A 22938-nucleotide genomic window follows, 5' to 3' on the forward strand; every position below is an offset into this window, starting at 1 on the left:
AACATCTAAAAAAATTTCTCCGGAGTTCTTATTCATGTTTCATATATTTGTCGTGGAAACGGTTTTCCTTCTCAACTACATGTATTTTGAAAAATTATTTCTCACAATAAATCTCGTAATTATTTCTCACAATAAATCTCGTAATTATTTCTCACAATAAATCTCGTAATTATTTCTTCAAATTTCTCGTAATTATTTCTTCAAATTAATCTCGTAATTATTTCTTCAAATAAATCTCGTAATTATTTCTTCAAATAAATCTCGTAATTATTTCTTCAAATTAATCTCGTAATTATTTCTTCAAATTAATCTCGTAATTATTTCTTCAAATTTCTCGTAATTATTTCTCACAATAAATCTCGTAATTATTTCTCACAATAAATCTCGTAATTATTTCTTCAAATTTCTCGTAATTATTTCTTCAAATAATCTCGTAATTATTTCTTCAAATTAATCTCGTAATTATTTCTTCAAATTTCTCGTAATTATTTCTTCAAATAAATCTCGTAATTATTTCTTCAAATTTCTCGTAATTATTTCTTCAAATAAATCTCGTAATTATTTCTTCAAATAAATCTCGTAATTATTTCTTCAAATTAATCTCGTAATTATTTCTTCAAATTAATCTCGTAATTATTTCTTCAAATTTCTCGTAATTATTTCTCACAATAAATCTCGTAATTATTTCTCACAATAAATCTCGTAATTATTTCTTCAAATTTCTCGTAATTATTTCTTCAAATAATCTCGTAATTATTTCTTCAAATTAATCTCGTAATTATTTCTTCAAATTTCTCGTAATTATTTCTTCAAATAAATCTCGTAATTATTTCTTCAAATTTCTCGTAATTATTTCTTCAAATAAATCTCGTAATTATTTCTTCAAATAAATCTCGTAATTATTTCTTCAAATTAATCTCGTAATTATTTCTTCAAATTTCTCGTAATTATTTCTCACAATAAATCTCGTAATTATTTCTTCAAATTTCTCGTAATTATTTCTTCAAATTTCTCGTAATTATTTCTCACAATAAATCTCGTAATTATTTCTTCAAATTTCTCGTAATTATTTCTCACAATAAATCTCGTAATTATTTCTTCAAATAAATCTCGAAAGCGTTTCTTACAATAAATCTCGAAATTATTTATTTCAATATAATGCCGCAGTATAACTATTAGTGTCCTCACTGTGGGCTCAATGAAATAATTTATTACTAATTTGGACATCTTTAATGTTTTTAAATATTGTCTAAAAATTATCGGCGGGTGACAATGAAAGGCTCCGAAGGCCATATGTGTGCCCGCGATCATTGCGGTGAAGATCCCTGTTGTACACAGTCTCGTAGGTTGATAACGATAACTAATAGGGAATAAATGAGTCTGGAACAAACTAAGCTTCAAAATATACATAATGCATAGGTCCAATGCTTCCGATTTACCCGGAAGTCTTCCGATTTTTCAGCCTTATTAAAAAACCTTCCGGTCGGAAATCTAATTCTTCCGATTTTTCGTATCTTCATGGAAAAATCCCTAAAAGTCCTCAAATTGAGCTTTGTTTGAATGGAAAATCTCCCTAAAGAACTCTCTTCCAGTCTTTGCAATTTCAGGCTGACACCATTTTGAAAAATATGGGGAACCAGGATATCAAAGTAAGAAAAATCGGTAATTGTCCTAAAATATGATGATTAAGGAAAGCAAAGTGGGTAATTATTGCTAAAAAAAATCAGGACAGGGAAAAACGATTCCCGGAAAAACGGGATTTTTATATGGTCACACATTGCAATTTCAAAAAGTCCCCGGTTATTCCCTTTTATTTGTTTGACATGTTTTCTTTGATGTGGAATGTGTCATAGCGGGATAAACTACAGATTTTTCAACTCTGTGATTGGCACCTATGCATAATGCCGTCTACAAAAAGAAATTGATGATATTAACCGGCGTCTTGATAACGAAAAATAAATTCTTTGGCATGGCGGCTATGATATTGGTACGCTCTGTACTTAACCGAACTGATAACATTATCCGTAATTCCAAAAAAATGAGCGGATTCTATTACTCTCCTAACTTATGTTATCACAATTATGATAAAAAATATAAATACAGTAAAACCTGTCTTTAACGGAACCTATATAAAACGGAAACCTCTATATGTATAATGGGAAAAAAATCGTGGCCCCCGTGATTTCACAATTCCAAAATACAAATTAAAAAACCTGGATTAAACGGAACCTGTCTAACGCGTAAAAAACGGAAAGGAAAATTTTACCCTTTGAGAAGGAAAATTTCACACGAACACTTCGACTGTTAAGCGACCATGATCAAGGAATCAAACAAAATATTAGTGCTTCTATCGAAACTTTTAATGCAATTTCAAAATGATATACAATGACTTACAAAATTGTATGGAAGCTGCTTTCCGTGATCGCAAGTGCTGAGCACGGTCGCAATTAGAGAAAAGCGATTGGGTGGGGGGGGTCAGCGTTCTGCTTACTTTTGCTGGCACGGGGGGTGGGAGGAGGTAAAAAATGGCTAAAAATTTGCTTACGTAATACTTGAACGGCCCCACACCAACAAAAATCCTTGTAACAGCCCGGGTGCTGAGTATTACATAAACATAGACGACAATGCACAAACTGAACCTAACACGACAGATATTGACACTCTCATTGCAAATTTCAGTGAAAGCCAAAAAACGTAATCATTTTAAATGAAGAACATTGTGGGGTGAAGTTTCAGATAGATGTGAAAACCTTAATATTTAGTAATTATAGAGTGAATAATATGCATTACTTTATTTTATGTGCATTCAAATTAATTAGTTTATTTTTAATTGATTTATATTTTGATTATACTGTATTTCCATCACATATATATGAGGCCGTTACATAATTTCACACATTATGTCAATTTAACCTCTGTTAAGCGGAAACCCGTGTTCAACGCAAAAAAAAATCTCGGTCCCTTGGGATTTCGTTGAAGACGGGTTTTACTGTATTAATCTCGAATATTTATTATGTTTAACGTTTTTCTCATGAATTACTTTTAACTAATTACCCTGCTATTCAGGTAATTTTCAGTGAATAATTAGCGTTTGCTTATTATGGCGTCACTTCTGTGGCAATTTCCCGTATTTTTCTATTTTACGTCTCATCTCAGACCTAGAGTGACCGTATGTCCCGTATTTTCCGGGACAGTCCCGGTTTTCTTTCTTTTTATGGCTGTCCCGTTTTTGTGAAAATGTCCCGGTTTTTCACATGACGCCTACTTGGATTTTTATTCTTTATTGAAGTCAAAGATTGAAATTATTTTTCCTCTCATAAATTATATTATGATAATTACATTTATAAATAAGAACATTAATCTCCCACATTTGTCTTGTTGAACGTTTTATTTCGTGGAATTCATTTTAATCCACTGCAATTTGCAGTAACGCTTCGTTTCTCGCCATTGCGATTTTTATGTAATTTTAAGCAATATTTGGCAGCTTTATACACTTTTGGCGTCGTTCTTGGCGATAATTGGCGATGTCCCGTATTTTCTCGTATTTGGAATTCCATTTTCCAGTATTTCTCTCGAAGAAATATGATAAGCCTACTCAGACCTAGGCTGACTATATTTCCTCGAGAGAAATACGGGAAATCGAGATTCCAAATATGGGAAAATACGGGACGTCGCCAATTATCGCCAAAAACGACGCCAAACCCGAACAAAGTTGCCTAATATTCATGAAATTACGGTAAAATCACAATGGCGGGAAATGAAGCATTACTGTGAATTGCAGTGGATTAAAATGTATTCCACGAAAAAAAACGTCCACTAAGACAAATGTGGGAGATTAATACTCTTATTTATAGAAAGAAAGAGTTGAAAAATAATTTCGATCTTGGACTTGAATAAAGAATAGAAATTCAAGTGGGCTTCGTGTAAAATACGGGAAAAACCGGGACAGATTTCTCAAAAAAGTCGGGACGGCCAAAAAAACGGAAAATACCGGGACTGTCCCGGGAAATACGTGACGTACGGTCAACCAACTCAGACCTATATTTTTCCTGAGAACTAGGCTGACCATATTTGCTCGAGAGAAATACGGGACATCGGGATTCCAAATACGGGAAAATACGGGACATTGCCAATTATCACCAAAAAAGATGCCAAAACCAAACAAAGTTGCCAAATATTGTTGAAATTACGGAAAAATCACAATGGCGGGAAATGATGCATTACTGCAAATTGCAGTGGATTAAAATGTATTCCACGAAAAAAAAAACGTTTACCAAAGCAAATGTGGGAGATTAATATCCCATATATAGTTGTAACTATCATAAAATAATTTACGAGTTGAAAAATAATCTCAATCTTCGACTTCAATAAAGAATAAAAATTCAAGTAGGTGTCGTGTGAAATACGGGAAAAACCGGGACACTTTTGCCAAAAAGTCGGGACGGCCAAAAAAAGAGAAAATACCGGGACTGTCCCGGGAAATACGGGACGTATGGTCACCCTACTGAGAACGCATCGTCAACGAATGTCAAAACAACTTTCCTCCCTCGAAGATCATGTGCTGTCATCTGTCGGCAAAAATGTAAACCTCAAAATTATCCATTTGAATTAATTTTCCATAGATGTCACAGCTGATATTAACACATTCCGCCAAATATTTCGAAACTATTTCTTCCACAATTTTTTTTGAAAAATTATCAATATGATTTTTTTTCTTTATATATTTTCATGTGTTCATTCATTCTAAAATTAAGTTATTTTTTTCATTGGTTCTGAATTTTCATCAGTTTACGTAATAATTTCTTTCATTAATTCTTGCGGCTACATATTTCAGAATCTATGCAAATTCTCTAATTACGGATGCCACACACACACGATTCTTCCTTCCGAACCCCCAAAGAGTTCGCAGAAAGAATTGCTACCGCAGGAACTCCCCCCCCCCCCACATTGAGGGGGTTAGCGCACCGTCCTCTCGATGAGTATAAAAATAAGCCTTCCGTTCGGAATCGGCAATAAATTTTAGGTTCCGGTCTTAATTAGCACTAGTGTGCTACCTTGGCTTGAGTGCATCCTGAAGCGGGAAGATTCGAAAAGTAAAATACGTAAACTGGTCCGCTTTCTAGAGCAGCACCCTGAGGATATCAGAACTACAGTCCCGGAGTCAGAACCAGATAGAGAACCACCTATGCCAGTTAGGAGATCCACTAGACTACGACGTCAACACACACTCAGACAGCGATCTCGTACATATGTTTAGAGAAGAGGAAGAAGAAGAGGAGTCTGAGAGTAGTCGAGAATAGTTTGATCCACGTTGGCTTATCGAAAAGCTGGATACAGGCAGCGAATGTCTTTGGACCAAATCAAACTACACGGTGCAGTGATTAGATCAACCCAGCAGCAGATTGACAGCTTTCATTGATGTGATAGTTACTGATCCAATGAAAATCCCTGAAGAGAGAAGCAGATCACAAATTTTATCAAGAACTATTCCCGATTATGACGATTATTACGATGATTTTGTGATTTATAACCTGTGATTTACAATTGTGATTTATTTACATGAATCAACATTTTTCGATTACAAATTTTATACTTGTTTACTGGCGAGGTGCGTAATGGCACTTGCCCATGTATGTAATATATCTTTCTCAAGATCAATAAATGGTTAGGTTTCCCCGGAGGCACCCGAGTCCCCAGGGACAATGTGCTTATATCACTGAGTGTGACAGAGCCTGGGTGTCTCTCGGTTGCAATCACTATCACTAGTATGCAGAAAATGACCGTGGTGCGAGAAAAACGATCAATGATCAACAATTTTTTTTGCATTTGATTTGCAAAATTGGTTGAAATAATTTGTTAAAATCACTTTTGTGAAATTTCGACTTTTAGAGGTGGTAGCAGCCCACAAGACGGCCCTGGTAAAACAAGTATTAAATGCACAGCGTTACTGGTGAATTTGGAAATTGTCTGAGTGCTAGAGCAAGGGGCCGCTCTCCCCAACCATTTTCAACGAAGCAAGTGGATGAATTACGCCTCGTTTACAACGCTTCAGGCTACGGATGATGAAATATTCAATCTCAATCTCATACACTCCAGGTAAACCGCTTTTAGCATCAGACGCCCTTTTAAGAGCCCCCTCTTGAAAGTGACAACTGCGGCGAAATGGAGGAAGAGACCAAGGCATGCGTGAGACTCGTCATCTCTACTGAGAAAATCCCAATTCCAAGAATTTGTACGGACGTATGGATTTGAGCACGTGACGTCGAGTCCAAGATTTCCGCAAGCAAACGGTTTCATCGAGTCTATGGTCAAGGTGGCCAAAGGACTGATGAAGAAAAATTCAGATCCATACCTAGCACTGCTGCAGTACAGGAACACGCCATTGGAGAATGGCTATAGTCGAGCTCAACTACTGATAGGGCGTTGCCTTAGAACAACGGTTCCGATTTACCCTCATCTGCTAAAGCTTTACCAACCCGATGAAGATCGCATAAGGGAGGAGGAGAAGGAAAGGATTGAGAAGCAGAGGAAAAATTACAATAATCGCCACGGCATCTGCACTCGAGACCAGCTGAATGTAGCAGACACAGTGTGGGTGGCGGACATGAAGACGTGGGGTGAAATCGACCTCAGGGCAGATACCTCTGAGATAGTTCATCATCAAGACTCCAAGAGGATCTGTGAGAAGTAATCAGTTCCACCTTAACAAAACAGAACGCCCTGTGCCTGTTTCAGAATCGGATCCAGGAATTGTAGATCTCCCACCCGCTGGTCCAACAGTCCGGGATGTCCAAACACTTCGTCGAGAAGGCCAACTGGACAGTCGGACAACATCCGTCCCCCATCGGAGCAACACGATACGGTCGTGTGGTGCTGGAGCCCCAGCACTATCCGCTGACTGACACTATGAACTACAGTCATTTTTATGAAAAAAATTAACATTAAAGTGGGATGAGTCGGAAGTGAAATGATGTATAATAATCGGGATCGGGTGAAAAGGCCATGGAGCCTAATCAGAGGCGAAAATTGTAGAAGGCAAGCAAAGTTACCAATTACAGCCAAAATTATTGTTAGTGACAAGGAAAGTTGCCTTCCACCGCTAATATTGCTGAAAAATTGCTAATGGAAAGTGAAAACTACTGCAAGTCGCAAGGGGTAAAAAAATTCACAAAAAAATGAATAGCCTTGACATATTTGTTTTGATTTTTTTTGCCGCCTGGCAGTCGAGTGGTTAGGCAACTGGACTGGCACGCAGACCTGAGTTCGAATCCCTGTCCGGGAGTGGAATACTAACGGCCGTATTCTCTCACCAACACAGTTTAAACTGCAATCGCAGGTTAAACGATTAGCGATCGAGACACGGATTGGTTAAAATCCTCAATTTAACCAATCCGTTTCTATCTTCAACCCTTTCACCTGCGATTGCAGTTTAAACTGTGTTGGTGAATATACGGCCGTCATAATATCAAATTCACAGGATGGATTCATACGGATCCCTTGGAAACACGTGGGAATCACATGAGTAAAAAATATATACATGGGTGTGTGTGATGGATAAAGCCGACAGGTAAGCCTTGTTGAAAAAAACGGTACGTTTTATAAAAAAGTTGCGACGGCCAAAGTTACATAAATGACCCTTGAAACACGGGCCACTCCCCATTTATACAAGTTTCTGGCCCGCGAGCGGCAGAAAGACCGTATATCTGGTCCGAGGACTGAGAAGTTTGTCCTGAATAAAGAGTTTATATAAAAGACACAATTTTTTCTCACATTTCAAATTTTCTATCGCATGTATACGATTTAAATTAGTGGAATAAAGACGCAAGCATATGCTTGAAACTTATAAGACGTAGGAAAACATTATACAGCCGAGTATACTTATAACATACCCTGGTGGGGATATGACATACACTTTCGTAATCCCCGATTTTCGGCCCATTCACTTCTATGTACAGTCGAATCCCGTTTTAACGAATGCCGTTATAGCGAAAATCTCGTTTTAGCGAACACTTTTCTAATTACCCCCAGATAAGTTTACATAGGAACAATGCTGAAACGTGGAATTCCTTTATAACGAAGTGATTTCTCCGGTCTCTTGAAGTTCGTTATAACCAGATTCGACTGTATTTCTACCTCTGTTATTACATACCCCCTTAAAACATGTACGTACCTAAAACAATCTCTTGACTTAAAGAATGATTCGGATATAACATACTGCGAAAAAAAGGGCAGCCAAAAAAGTGGCTTATTTGTGCAATATTCGTTGCATTCGGGTGATATGTTGCAGTCTTTCACGGAAAAAGTTATGGGAATTTCTTTAATATTAAAAAATTTATCAAAATAATTAAATTTGCTTACATGACTCTGTAATAACCACGGGTGTGGACGGGTGAACCTTCCTCTATCTAAATCCAGAATAGATAGCTTCTCAGAGCACGAAATACAATTGAAAATGTTGTTTCGCCCGTAAAATACGGGACGTATATTCGCCGACGTTTTCACTAAATTTCCCTTCCCGACATATTATTCTGGATTCGCACCTGTGGTGTATGTCAGTGACTAGAAAGTATTACCTGTTTATACGTACTGTGTTTTGCTGGTGATTTTCGTGTTATTTAAAAAAACACACTTTTTTTCCTTCTATTCCTGTAAAAGCTGCATCATCGATGCTTTCCTGAATCATCGAATGTTTGCTTTTTCTAGTACTTTTGGATCACGTGGTAGATGGCATTGATAATAAAACAACTGTTGTGATTGGGTGAAGCAGAAATTTGCACGGTTTTAAAAGCATCAAATCTCTACGTGTTGAAAGAATATGCAAGAGCATGATGCTGATTGATGACAGCATTAGTTGCTTCTTTATAAATAAATTATAAATATTACAACTTATATGAATGCAAATTATCAGCATAAACCCAAATAATGCCAGTCAGATCAATTAAATTATGCAAAAATGTGTGGAAGTTCGGTATATCATGTACTCCGATAATTTTTTTAAAATTCTTCAGGGCATATACAAACCAAAAAATATATTCATTCCATATTAATTATTTGCTACGTATAAGCTTATTTTGTGTGCGACAATCTCAACAATACACTTTATGCATGTATACATTTGTTATACAGGGTGGGCAAAAAGTTCGTAAAAACTTCAAAAATGAATAAAAACCGGAGAAATTACCGGAATAAAAAACGGTTTGCAGGGTTAGCATCGCTAGGTCACGGGAATTTTTTTGACACGGAAAAATAACTCAATAAACAGCCGATAGGTGGTGCTGGTACGAGTGACTTCGGTTGAAATATGCAAGACGGTTATAAGAATTTTCGCTCCCAATCTACAACCAGTTCAGCGTGTAATGAAACTGTGTATGTAAAACTCCACCGTTGCTGGATTTGTGACTCACCTGCAATGTGTTATCCCCTGTGGTGGTGGTCATGTGGAACATACTGCTGTAATAAACGATTTGGAGGCATTCTGTTCGTTACTTGCGTATCTTCTCTTTGACCTGTGTACGTCAGTGCCACCTATCGGCTATTTTTTTTAGTATTTTTTTGATATCTTAAAATAATTCCCGTGAACTATGGATGCTAACCCTGCAAACCGTTTTTATTTCGGTTTTTTTTTGGAAGTTTTCGTGAATTTTTCACGTTTCTACGAACTTTTTTGCCCACCCTGTACCACATACAAATTTCAAGACCTCGCTTATAAGGGGCCGTTCAAGTATTACGTCATCATCGAAGGGGGGGGGGAAAGGGGATTTCCGATTTGCTGACTTTTGATGACAAGCGGGGGGAGGGGGGTTTGGATAATGCTTGCGTCATCAACCACCCTTCATGAATGTATGAGTTAGGATTCAGAAGGCTGATGACGAAATTTTTCTGACAATGGGGAGGGGGGGGTCAAAAATGGCTAAAAATTTGCTTACGTAATACTTGAACGTTCCCTAACATACACTTCTCGAATCATTAAGGGGGGGGGTATGTTATAAGCGGACTCGACTGTATTTCTGTACTACTATCTCCTTGATGCTTTTTATTTCCTTTTATGTGTACGTAATTACATCATACTTTTCAAATTAAACTCACGCGTATGAAAAATTTAGAAAGAAAAATACATATTTAAAATTTTCTTTCTCATGAACAAAAATCCCATTTGCATTTTGCCTACGCGCAGCATTTGTTTCTTTACTCAAGAGGTTTTCATGTCTTCAATGTTCCTGAAAAGAATATAGTTGACTTTTATGTTTTCTTTATTCCAAGGAAACACACAAACGAATTCAAAACAATTTCTAAAACGAATGGAATATTTTATTCCGGAAAAGAAGTTAATCTCGCGCATTATGAAAATGCTAATGTCTCTTTCATATTACCTACATGAAACTCGAGTCTAGTTCTTCGTGAATAAGTAATGTACTATTTTTCGGATGCTTCCATTAAACATCGCTGAATATTTCATGCATTCTTGGGACTTTGAGCTTCGTATTGATTATATTCTGAGCATTTGAATCGAATTATTTATTGATAAAGAGTGTGGATATAATTTAAGATTACTAAAAATTTTCCAACTTGAAAAATATCATTTTTTTTAAAGAAGATTCTCTCGTATTTTGGCCAGAAATAACAGATACATCTGTGTGATGAAAAAAAGATTAGATTATTTATTTTTCATTTATACTAGAATCATTTCTTTCATTAATTCTTGAATAATTTTTTTTTCGTTAATACTTAAAAGTTTCCTTCATTAATTCTTGATTTTCCTTCATTAACTTTTCTTCATTAATTCTGGAATTATTTTCTTTATTAATTCTGGATTTGTTTCTTTCATTAATGCTGAAATTATTTCTCTTATTAATGCTGGAATTATTTCTCTTATTAATGCTGGAATTATTTCTCTTATTAATGCTGGAATTATTTCTCTTATTAATGCTGGAATTATTTCTTTCATTGATTCTGAAATTATATTTCATTGATTCTGAAATTATATCTCATTAATTCTGGAATTATCTCTTTCATTAATTTTGGAATTATCTCTTTCCTTAATTCTGAAATTTTCGCTTTCACTAATTTTGGAATTTTCGCTTTCATGAATTTTGGAATTATCACTTTCATCATTCTGGAATTATCTTTCATTCGTTTTATTATTACCTCTTTCATTAATTTTGGAATTATCACTTTCATCAATCTGAAATTATCACTTTGATCAATCTGAAATTATCACTTTCATCAATCTGAAATTATCACTTTCATCAATCTGAAATTATCACTTTCATCAATCTGAAATTATCACTTTCATCAATCTGAAATTATCACTTTCATCAATCTGAAATTATCACTTTCATCAATCTGAAATTATCGTTCATTAATGCTGGAATTATCGCTTTCATTAATTATGGAATCATCTCTTTCCTTAATTCTAGAATTATCTCTTTAATTAATTCTATAATTTTTCTTTCATTAATTTTGAAATTATCTCTTTCCTTAATTCGGAAATTTTCGCTTTCATTAATTTTGGAATTATCACTTTCATCATTCTGGAATTATCACGTTCATCATTCTGGAATTATCACGTTCATCATTCTGGAATTATCACGTTCATCATTCTGGAATTATCACGTTCATCATTCTGGAATTATCACGTTCATCATTCTGGAATTATCACGTTCATCATTCTGGAATTATCACGTTCATCATTCTGGAATTATTTTTCATTCGTATTATTATTATCTCTTTCATTAATTTTGGAATTATCTCATCGATGCTGAAAAATTATTTCCTTCATTTATTGTTTCTGGAATTCATCATCATTCATCATTCTGGAATTATCACTTTCATCATTCTGGAATTATCACTTTCATCATTCTGGAATTATCACTTTCATCATTCTGGAATTATCACTTTCATCATTCTGGAATTATCACTTTCATCATTCTGGAATTATCACTTTCATCATTCTGGAATTATCACTTTCATCATTCTGGAATTATCATTTTCATCATTCTGGAATTATTTTTCATCCGTTTAATTATTATCTCTTACATTAATTTTGGAATTATCTCATCGATGCTAAAATTATTTCCTTCATTTATTGTTTTAAATTCCTGTGGATGCCGTAAGAAAATAACGGGGGGGACTGTGTTTGTTTTCACCGAGTCACGTGATCTTCCCACGACGAAAGATGTTGGGGGACACCGTTTTCAGCACTGCCAAAAGGCGGAGACCGTTGACATCATACTCTCTCCAGTAATATAAGCTCGAGGGTAATAAGTCTTTTGATTAACGTTCGCGGTCATGCGCTCTGTGAAACTGGGCTCAAAATGGAATCATACACTGCAACTGGGCTGTTCTGGAAAACGGAAAGCCTCACTTCCAGTGAAATCGTATATCCTAATGGAAGAAGAAAAAAACAAAACTTCTTACCTCGCATAAAAACGTAAAAAACAATATTTGTCCTACACGATCCTATTATTTAGAGTGTTCGGCATGAATAGAGAATTTCTCAGATTGATTCTGAAATTGTGGAAGATTTTTATGTCTCTTCTAAACAAACATATCGGAAAAAATATCCATTACAAAAATATGGGACCTCTGCTGCCACCTATAAAATCAATACTAAACTATATGGTGCAATTTCTTAAGTGAAGTTAGTTGTTGCTTTATGCACACATAATAACAAAAGGACAAAATGTTCTGAGATACCATATATATATATATATATATATACAGGGTGTTTCAAAAAGAATCATTCGATTTGAAATGCGTATGTTACGAAAAATATTGAACATAGACACTTAAGATTAATTTTATATTACATGGCTAATCCCTGAATTAGTAATTTGAGTAATTACAAACCAGTAATTACTTTACCAGTAATTTTTCTTACAAACCATATTATAGGTGCTCAATATGTCCACCTTGGGATGCACAACATATGTCTGGTAGTCAAATTTGTCCCAAACTTTTGCGAGCGTGTTTGCATCCACTGCGAGTGTATTTCTGTGGATTACGTGCGGAAACTCTGTTCGTCTGACATGCGGGGACAGCCAGGGGATTTCCCTTTACACAGAAAGCCCGAGCCTCGGAATTGTTTATACCATCGCCTAATGCTCTGAGCGGTAGGAAGTTCAACACTAAGGTATTGTCGACGGAAGGCACGATGAACAGCCGTTACGGACTCTGACTTCACGAAGCTTGGAACACAAAACGATTTCTGTTGTGCAGCCACCATGTTGACAAACACTGAAGTAGCGGCCGAAGGAAGAGCGTTAGCGCTACCTGTCGGCAACTGCTTGAAAAAAAATTGAGATTTCCCTCTCTTTACCTTTACATACATTATTCTATCAAAACTGATCTATATCTCATTAATGCTGTTATGATTAGTTACGATTATTAGTTATGATTTTTTTAACTCGAATGATTCTTCAAAAGCAACAATCATTTTGTTTTGAAAATTATAACAGACAGTTTTGATATTATTACATAGCAGGGCATTAGTGACAGCAGGGTTCTAGCATAAAGCTTTCTATCGTATTTATAACAGCAAAGTATAGAAAAATGTGAAATACAATAGATCAGAAAAGGTATTTCTTCTCCTTTATCTTCTTCACTGGTTCAAAAGTTATTCCCTCCCATTTGTGCTGGTTCGTTCACTTAATTTGAGCGATCTTCTAGCTGCTAAAGGTTAAAGAAGACCCAACTAAACTGTACTACTACTACTATACTAAACCACACATGCACCTCGTCCATATTCCTCTGCGGAACCTCTAACGAATTGGTACATGTTGGAATGTGTGTGTGTATGTATAGTGAACCTGACGAAGTTTGTTTCTGTGTAATGCTTGTTATATGTAGTGCTGCCATCTGCCACCAGTTTTTATAACTACGAGTGAAGTGTAATGATTGAATGATTTATCGTTGTAGGCCTGTTGCTCTCTGTGGCGAGATTTTTTAATGGGGAGATCGGCTCGCATTTGCGCCTCGAAGTTGGGACCCCAACTAAACTGTACCAGGCACCGTTTCCGGAAAATTCTCCGACAATATTTCACCGCTAGGAAAATTCACCGAATGTAAAATACATCGCTGGCAAAATTCATCGACAAACAATTCACCGACATCAGTTCGACATAAGTCAATGAACAAGTGAATGGATGATCGAGTGAGCAAGTGAACGAGTGAGTGAATGAAACGAGAGTGAATAAATGATCGCATGAGCAAGTGAACGAGTGAGTGAATGAATGTGTGTGGAACCGACCTTTTTCACTATACATAGAGCTTGCTCGTTCTCGCTCACTCACTCGCAAGGTCACCAAGTCACAGTCAATCACTAGGTGTACCTCACTTTATCAATCATTCACGAAGTCGCTCCCTCTGTTATTCGCTCACTATAGGCCGCTCATTATATCACTCATTCACTAGGTTACTCATTGTATCACTCACTTACTCCCGAGATCACACATTTGCTCACCAGGTCACTCACTTTATAGGCCAATCACTCAATGTCGCTCACTATGTCTCTCAATTACTCTCTCAGTGTGCTGGTCATTCATTCGATCTCTAGGTCATTCATTTATTCCCTTGATAACTCACTTACTCGCTAGGTCGCTCACTTTGTCATTCGCTCACTAGGTCATTCATACTATCATCACCTTACTAGGTTGCTCACTCATACACTCAATCACCTAGTCAAGCATTCTCACGTAAGGACTAGATCGCATACTCTCACGCACTTGCTCACTAACTAGGTCACTCACACTGTTGCTTTCCGACTAGGTCACTCATTCTATCACTAACTCACAAAGTTTTCAGTCACTTAAGTCACAAAGTCACTTAAAAGTTTTTTTTTCGTGTTTCGTTTTTGCTTCTTCGGCTGTCTTGGCTCAGCGCGGAGTTGGTCTCTCTGTCAGTCGCTCACTCACTACGTCGCACACTCTCACTCGCTTACTCACTAATTAGATCGCTCACTTTCTTACTCCCTGACTAGGTCACTTACACTGTCACACGAGCTCGATCACTAGGTCACTTACACTGTCACACGAAATCGATCACCAGATCACTTACACTGTCACACGAACTCGATCACCAGGTCACTTACACTGTCACACGAAATCGATCACCAGATCACTTACAGTGTCACACGAACTCAATCACCAGGTCACTTACACTGTCACACGAACTCAATCACCAGGTCACTTACACTGTCACACGAACTCAATCACCAGGTCATGCACTTACTCACTAGGTCCCCTCAGTCTACCACTGGGTCGCTCATCATGACACTCATTCACTAGGTCGCTCATCATGACACTCATTCACTAGGTCGCTCATCATGACACTCATTCACTAGGTCATCCACCCACTCACTAGGTCACCCATCCACTCACTAGGTTAATTACTCTATCTCTAGGTCACTCACTCACTAGTTTGCTCATTCACCAACACTAATCACTCTATCACTCACTCACTAATTACTGTATCATTTACTGACTCACTCACTCGGTTACTCCTCGCTCACTAATAATTGGCTAACTGCTGTCGGTGAATTTCACGTATACCAGTAGGCACATTCTTTTGGTGGCAATAGGTAATTTCTATCTATTGCCTTACGATTCGACAAGATGATGTCCACTCAAACTTTTTTTTCGAGATATCCTCCGGTCTCTCAATCGCATGATTTGGCTAACTTATCCTAGGACCGCACCTGCTGAGTCTGGTCCCGTACCGTAAATCGATCACGATTCTTGACCGGTCATTCCCTTGATCGCTAGGTCACTCATTTACTCCCTAAGTTTATTACCTACTCTCTAGGTCGCACACTTTTTCATTCACTAACTAGACCACTCATTCTATCATCAACTCACTAAGGTGCTCACTCTGTTTTACATATTATCACATACACTCAGTCACCTGGTCGCTCAATCTCACTCGCTTACTCACTACTACTTGGTCGCTCATCTTGATCATGGCCCCCACATCCTGGAGAGGGGCCCCCCAGGCTGGAATCTTTTGCGGACCCCCGTCAGACTTTTACGGGCCCTTTCTGTAGTTAATTTATAGCGTGAAAAAGCAAAAAATGACGAGAACTGTCCCGAGCCCCAGGGCTAGAGCCCTGTCAGCCCCCCCGTTTGTGGGGACCATGATCTTGACACTCACTCACTAGGCCATTTACTCTACCTCTTGGTGGCTCACTCTGTCACTCGCTCACTAACTACTGTATCATTTACTGATTCGGTCAATCCTCGTTGACTTACTTGCTCACTGACACGTGTCGAACTGTTGTCGGTGAATTTTCCTAGCTGTGAATTGCAGGGCGGTGAATTCTTGTCGATGAATTGTTAGCGGTGAATTTATCGTAAACCATCGACAACAGTTATAGCCCAAGACATTCTCGGAACTCATCCCAGCAAAATATTACGGTTCATATAGCATATTCAATGTTTAACAAGAATTGTTCGTATCTAAAAAAAAAAAAAATGAAAAAGTAGAACAGGATGCAGGGAATATATAAGGTTTCTTTTCCATTACTATTGATTATACTGGGAATCGTATCTGCGGAAGGCGAAACGAAGAAAGTTGTAACAGATTGTTCTCTTCCATCCGGGAACAATCCAAACAATTGCCTCGCATATGTAGTATGTGCTTGATTGCGGTTATATTCGGCAAGAAACCTCATCACTGTTTCTTTATGAAGAGGGCTTATCTTCCACCGCTGGCTTCTCTTCCAATCTCTTAGGTGGGCGATGAAATTACTGGACATCACAATTCCGGGCCATATATCGCCATAAGACAATTAATTTACTACCGATTGTATAGGAATTCTTTCTCTCGAGAGAAAGTACTTCTACAGTGGAAATGCATTGCACCCATCTGTGTTATTCCAGGGAAGTTTTTCTTGTTTCTTTCCTATCCGGAGAAAATGTGTCTTGAGGACAGATCGGTTAACGAACCCACAGAGAAAGGCTTTTATTCTCTCCTGGGGTGGGGCGGGGGAGGGCTAATCTACCTGAAATCGTTTAGCTACATCGAGTGGAATCATTCAGGAATCAAAACTGTCCACTGCAAAGAATTTGCCGCCACGCAATTCACCGACAGAAAAATTCATCGGAGGATAAAATTTATTGATAAACATCTTACTGAGAGAAAAAACTCTCCGAAGGAGATTCATCTACAAACAACTCACCGAGAGAGAAGGAAGGAAAATTCACCGACAAAAAAAAGTCATCAAGGAAAAAATTTGCCGACACAAGAATTCTACAAAGGAAAAATTTATTGACAGAAAATTCCTACTTCAAAAAATTCACTGATAGGAAAATTCATTGACAGAAAAATTCATCCAAAGAAAAAATTTCCTAGGAGAAAATTTCATTGAAAGAAAAATTCGTTGAAGGAAAAAATTCCCCGCAAAAAAAAATTATAGGGAAAATACACGACATGAAAATTCAACGAAGGAAAAAAGTCACCGATAAAACTATTTGCTGAAAGAAAAATTCGTCGAAGGAGAAAATTGGCCGACAAACAAGTACAGTAACTCATAGATTGAAAAATTCATTGACAGGTAAATGCATAGTGGGGGGGGGGGGAACCACAGAAAGACAAATTCGCCCGAAAAAACCTCACAGGTAAACGGTTCACTCACAAAAAATTCATCGAGTGATTAAAATTCACTCACAGAAAAATTCGTCGAAAAAGTGAAATTTACCGATAAAAAATTCTCAAGGGAAAATTTCCTGACAAAAAAAAGTTCTCTTAAAAGGGAAATTCTTTGACTTAAGCATTCGTCGAAGGGGAAAAATTCACTACGAGGAAGAAACTCTTCGAATGGAGAAAGTTCACTGAGAGGAAATATCTTCGAGTAGGATAATTCACCGACAAGAAAATTCATTTTAAGGAAAGATTCAATAACAGATAATTTTGTCGAAAGACAAAATGCACTTACAGAAATATTCATCGAAGGGGAAAATTCACCGACAAAAAGACACCAATACGAAAACTCATTGAAGAGGAAAATTCATCCCAAACAACTAACTAATAAAGAGAAAATTCGTCGGTAGGGAAACTTTATAGACGTATAATTTCATATTAGGAAAAAATTCACTGACAAAAAAAAATTCGTCGATGGGAAAAATTCACCGTCGAAGAAATTCATCAAAGGAGAAAATTCACAGACAAGCTGACAGAAAAATTCATGGAAAGAAAAAATGCACTGATAAAAAAAATTCGTGGAAGCATAAAACTCACTACAGAAAAATTCTTCGAAGGTGTAAATTCACCAGTAGAAAATTTATCGAAGGTGAGAATTCATCCACAGAAAATTGTCGAAAGGGAAAATTCATCCGTACACAGAGAAATTGGTTGAAGGAGAAAATGCACCAAAACAGGAAACTTCGTCGAAGAGGAAAATTCCCTGACAGGAAATTCATCGTAGAATAAATTTCACTGATAAACTACTCATTGACAGGAAAATTCATCGAAGGGATAAATTCACTGATTGAAAATTTATCGGAAAAAAATTCATCAGCAGAAAAATTTTTCGAAAGGGAAAATTCACCGACAAACAACGTACGGAGGGAAAAACTCACTGAAAAGAAAAATTCACAGACAAGCAAATAGCTCATCGTGGGAAAAATTCACCCGAGGGGGAAATTCATAGACAAATAAATTCATATTAGGGCAGCGGTTCTCAGACTTTTGTCACCAACGGCTCCTTAGCCCTATTCATGATTCTCCTGCGGTTCCCCATAAAAATTTACTAGACATTGCGTGCATTCATAAAAGAACCATTTCAAATCGTAAATAGGCACGCACACAGAACAATCGACGCACACTTCGAGAAACAATGTATTAGAGGAAAATTCATCAAAGGATGCAATTCAATGACAGAAATATTCATCCAAAAAAAAAAACCAAAATTCATTAATGAATCCAGAGAAAAAATTCATGGAAGGGAAAAAGCATTATTAACAGATAAAATGATATTAGAGGGAAATTCACCGACCAAAAAAATTCGTCGAAGAGGAAAATTGATATACAAACAATTCACTAACAGAAAAACTTCTTCGAAAAAGACAATTCTTAGACAAGCAATTCACTGACATAAATTCATCAAAGGATAAAATTCATCAAAGAATAAAATTCACCATCAGAAAATTTCCCTATAATCAAACAATATGTATTCAACGATTAACCAAAGATCTTTGTCCCGACACGGGTGGGGTGACACCCAATTACTTATTCACCCACGTCTAAAGGCCCGTTTACACGAGACAAGCGCTTTAGTGGGCAACTTAATTTTAACTTACCGATTCTTCTTGAAAGTGTCCACACGTATAAGTGGCAAGTAGATGCTCATTGGATAATTTTTACGGAGGCGAGAGCAGTTAGCGCATGCGCGCTTCAGTCTACTCAAATCCACGGAGAGAGACAGACGCACAAAGCGCGGGAGTATAATAGTAATAATTTTTTATTTATCTGGCATTCAGAGAGGTGCTTTTTTTAAAGCTCATAGCTTTCGTAACGATGGATGAAGATGATCAGGTAGAACTTAAGAATACTGTGATCAGAGATACATTATATGATATATTTTTTTAAAGAATATAAATTTATTCACTTAAATAAATTTATTCAATAAAAAAGAAGAAACTTTTTTCTCACTTGCGCGAGAGCAACACACTGAGCAAGAAGTAGGTCACGCAAGGGAAACAGTTCGCTTGTCCCCTTTTTTCGCCTCTGCCACCCACGTAAGGGGGGGGGGGCGAGAGATGACGCCACAGGCGAAAAAAGAATACACAACATATTATAAACTTATGTAAGTCATCGAGAAGAAATATAAGATTTCTCTATTTCTCCTCCAAGTTCTAAATATCGATTATGATATTTTAATCGAAGTTGAAGAGGAGATAAATTATGAATTATGGAAGCCGAAAATACGGGAGAAGATTCTTGGCATTCGTAGGAAATTCTAAGGGTTAAAAATTAAATAATAAAAATTCATTAAACAAAAATTATTTCCAAATTTCCGAAATCATTATTATTTTTTAATTTAATCTATAGAGATGACATCTTTATGTTAAATATTGGATCATGTATTTTTACAACAGATGGCAGCAAATTCGTTCTGGACGAGAGACTCCCCCTCCAGTTTTTAATATATTAATCCTCCCCACCTGATATATATTTTTGAATCTTCAATTTTTTTCAACTCCTGATATCACGTCGACAGAATATTCCATAGCTTTTTCCAACATCGAATAATTTTTAGTTTGTTTGTTAAGGTAATTTTCATTTCAATAGTTCAACAAACATTCATAGCGAAGATATTTTTCAACAAACTTGAAGGTTGTGTCCTCTGGCCACCTCACCATCCAATATTTCCGCGGAATTCTAGCGAAACTTCAGGAGACGACGGAGCATGAACAGGTTCACGCTTGAGATCAAAATAAACCCCTCCGTGAGATAGCAAAATGACCCCTCCAGCGCGGCAGGTCACGCCCACTGGCGCATGCGCATACGTCTACTTAACCGGAAAAAATAGAACCGTTCTTATCTCACTTACCGCTAAATCACTTGTGCACTTGCCAACTAAAGCCGTGTAAACGGCCCTTATCGTCTGCATACATTGTATCGTACTTGGCAACTAAAAATTAAGTTACCAACTAAAGCGCTTGCGTCGTGTAAACGGGCCTTAAGTCAGGCTCTGTGAAGTAATAAAGTTATGGGGCACTGAAATATAAAGTTGCAATTTGTCGGGAAAAATTATATCCGCATTTGGCAACTGCAGAAACTCGCCAGATGAGATTTACTCTACAAAGGGAGAGACAGAATATTGGAATGGGCTTCTCACATTTCATTAAACATTTTTTGTCTCTGTTCGATTCCATTATTGAATAGCTCATTTTGATTAATGATCTATGTCAAAGGTGCACAACCTCCTTCCCGTGGGCCAAATGTGGCCGCCAAGGGGTTCCATCCGGCCCGCGAAAGATGTACCGGTAGAAAATATCAGTGGCTAAAGGCTGACCATATTGCCTCCATAAAAAAACAGGAAATTGGGATCTATACGAGCCAGCCATCGCCAACTATCAATGGGGGGGGGGGAAGTCAAAGATAAAGAGCTAAAAAATTGTCAAAGATAAGTACGTATAGTTGCCAACTATCGCTAAAAATGCTGAAAAATCGCCAATGGAGGAGTAACTCACAATCGATTAAAATGCGATTCATCAAAAAGGCGTGCTTGTTTGACAAATATGTGGAATAAATATATTTATGTGACTATTAATTAATTGTGATAATTAGAATAATAATTCCCATCATGCAATTCGCAATCTCAATCTTTCAGTAGAACATAAAAACTCATCGGAATCATCTAAGATCGAGAAAAAAAACCGGTATATTTTTATAAAATAGTCCGGACGTCCAAAATTACGCAAATGCCACGTAAAATACTGGTCTTATGGTCACCCTCATGTGCACTACATATCTAGCCCATGGTCTGAAAAAGTTGTGCACCCCTGGTATATATATATATATATACAGTATATTATATATATTTATATATATGTGTTTTTATTTTTAACTTTAGAGAAGACACAATGAAAGTCATCGCTGAGTTAAGAAAACACTTTTTGTGTCTGGATTGCAGCTGTGTAAAGTAGAATAATAGCAAATACATCTGTTGGTTCCTTCAGGAATTTTCTCAAGGGACGTATAACGTTATTCAGTCAAAAACAAGATTTTGTAAAATAAATGTCACACCTATTCGGTCGAACCCTTTAATTGGTGTTTTCCTCAAATTAATATGCAGCTCTTTTAAGAGAAGGTATGCAAAAGTGTCACGATCAAACACTCATACACTCTCTATCTCTCTCTTCCCCATAGCGAAACCACAAACCACACGCTTGCACACACAGACACATCAGGAAACCAACACGTTTGAGTTTTTTGTTTCCCTTCGCAGGAATTCTACGACGCATTTTTCTTGTGTTGAGGTACGTACAAGATTGCGCAACATGATCACATCATCTGAGACAGACAATAGGCAAAGTCACGTTTTTCAAAACGTGCCTCTGAGCCAATCAACGACGAAATTTCGTTATTGATTATTATGAGAGCGACCTTTTTCTGCATAAATCCTGTGTACTGTTGAGAGTGCCGTTATTCGTTTATATTCTAGTATATCGAGTTATTTGTGTAATGTACCACGATTAGGGATAACCATGAATGAAATTAATTTGTAATTCTCTAAATGAAGGTGAAGTGTCATGATTATTTTCGCAATGTCCTTCCAATATTTTAGTGTCATATATGTCGCGTGCAATTCTACGATAAAGGCATGCAAGCGCGTAACATAGAGTACTGATTATTATTATTAATATATGTCATGATAAGCGCTCCACAAAAGATAAACAAGAAAACTCAACTATTGATGACTTTCTGTGGTCTGTAAATTTAACCAAAGCATCTATTGGAAGTCTAACCAGCTTCAAAACGGAGCTTATGAGGATGACGAAGGGGGAAAATTTTCTTACTAGATATTTCACAAGTTATTGCCTTTCAATCGTTATCTAAAACCTCATCGATATCAAGTAGGAACGAATGTCTCGATTACGAAGATCCTTGAAGATCAAGATACACGGAAAATAAATGTCATGGAAAATTCGGAATAGGGCATTTTTTCAAGAAATAATAAAACTGTCATATTACAGAAGACAGAAAAGACAGATTATTTGTCTCATACTGGGAAATTGAAGAGGAAAACTGAAAGTTCTTCGATTCTGCGGGCTCTGGCTTTTCAGTCTTTCAAGCCACGCCCGCTCTCAACTCATGGCCTGCGAACTCGAACCTAATTTTGTAAAAATATATTGTATTTGTCACGAATAATCTACAGAAAATTAGTTCTGTTAGACCCCTTTAGTTAACGTTTAAGATCGTATCCCAACTTGGTCACGA

Source organism: Pholcus phalangioides, unplaced genomic scaffold (assembly GCF_987345545.1).
Source record: "Pholcus phalangioides strain wild (caught in Gottingen) unplaced genomic scaffold, Ppha-v1.0 ptg000032l_1, whole genome shotgun sequence".
NCBI classification, from domain to species: domain Eukaryota; kingdom Metazoa; phylum Arthropoda; class Arachnida; order Araneae; family Pholcidae; genus Pholcus; species Pholcus phalangioides.